This window comes from Otolemur garnettii, unplaced genomic scaffold (genome assembly GCF_000181295.1).
Source record: "Otolemur garnettii isolate 467f Iridium unplaced genomic scaffold, OtoGar3 scaffold00026, whole genome shotgun sequence".
Lineage (NCBI taxonomy): Eukaryota > Metazoa > Chordata > Mammalia > Primates > Galagidae > Otolemur > Otolemur garnettii.
Window position 1 is genome coordinate 14,314,744 of NW_003852421.1, and position 1,630 is coordinate 14,316,373.

Sequence of the window (1,630 nt, forward strand, 5' to 3'; positions counted from 1 at the left end):
CTCCCAAGTAGCTGGGACTACAGGCGCCCGCCACAACACCCTGCTATTTTTTGGTTGCAGCCATCATTGTTGTTTGGCAGGCCCGGGCTGGATTTGAACCCGCCACCTTAGGTGTATGTGGCTGGCGCCTTAGCCACTTGAGCCACAGGCGCCGAGCCAGAGACTTGACTATTTGCTGAAAACCAGCAGAGTGACTATGCTTAAGGTGTGGATATGGAATTTTATCCTATTCCATCAAGTCAGCTACTCTTGTGATTTTTTCTTTTCTTTTTTTTAAGACAGTTTTATTATGTCACCTTGGTAGACTGCTGCGGTGTCTCAGCTCACAGCAACCTCAAACTCTTGGGCTTAAGCAATTCTCTTGCCTCAGCCTCCCTTGTAGCTTGGACTACAGGTGCCTGCCACAATGCCTGACTACTTTTTTGTTGTAGTTGTCATTGTTGTTTAGCGGGCCTGGCTGGGTTTGAACCTGCCAGCCCCGGTGTATATGGTCAGTGCCCTAACCACTGAGCTACAAGCACTGAATCCACTCTTATGATTTTATTACAATTTTTTTTAGAAGGCAATAAGTACACTCGGGAGGCTGAGGCAAGAGAATTGCCCCAGCCCAACCTCCAACACGAGTTGGAGGTTGCTGTGAGCTGTGTGATGTGATGGCACTCTACCAAGGGCGATAAAGTGAGACTCTCTCTAGAAAAAAAAAGGCAATATGTACATTAGATAAGAAGTGATGGAAAATCAGAGCTGTATGGATTAAAGATAATTTTGATATTTTAAAAATATTCAGTAGAAATCTTTTTTTTTTTATTCCCAGGTGTCATCATGTACTCAGTAGAAATCTTTCTTTGAAAGATCTTTAAAGAGTATATGCTATACACATATATACATACACATATACATCAATGCATAAACACCTACCTAAATTGTTCCCTTTTATGAAAATAATTTGAGCAGCTGGGCACAGTAGCTCATGCCTGTAATCCTAGCACTCTGGGAGGCTGAGGCAGGTGGATTGACTGAGCTCACAGGTTTGAAACCAGCCTCAGGCAGTGTGACACCTCATTTCTAAAAACAGTCAGGCATTGTGGTGGGTGCCTGTAGTCCCAGCCACTTGGGAGGCTGAGATAAGAGAATTATTTAAGCCCAAGAGTTTGAGGTTGCTGCAAGCTATGACACCATGGCACTCTACCAAGGGCAATAAAGTGAGATTCTGTCTCACCCCCCCAAACCCCAAACAAACAAAAACAAACAATTTGAGGTAAGCACTAGTCCTCCCTTATACCATTAACACTTCATGGAACCAAAGCTCAGCCTTGTCAGGGGGAGGTGTTAAAGCTTTGATTAGATTCCTTTGTATTTTTCTTTCCACAAGTACGCTTATTATTACATACTTTCTTGTTTCATCCTGTTACTGATAACATTAAAAAGAGTGTCTAGGCTCGGTGCCTGTGGCTCAAGCAGCTAAGGCGCCAGCCACATACACCTAAGGTGGCAGGTTCGAATCCCCAGCCCGGCCCGCCAAACAACAATGATGACTGCAACCAAAAAATGGCCAGGTGCTGTGGCGGGCGCCTGTAGTCCCAGCTACTTGGGAGGCTGAGGCAGGAGACTCGCTTGAGCCCAGGAGTTG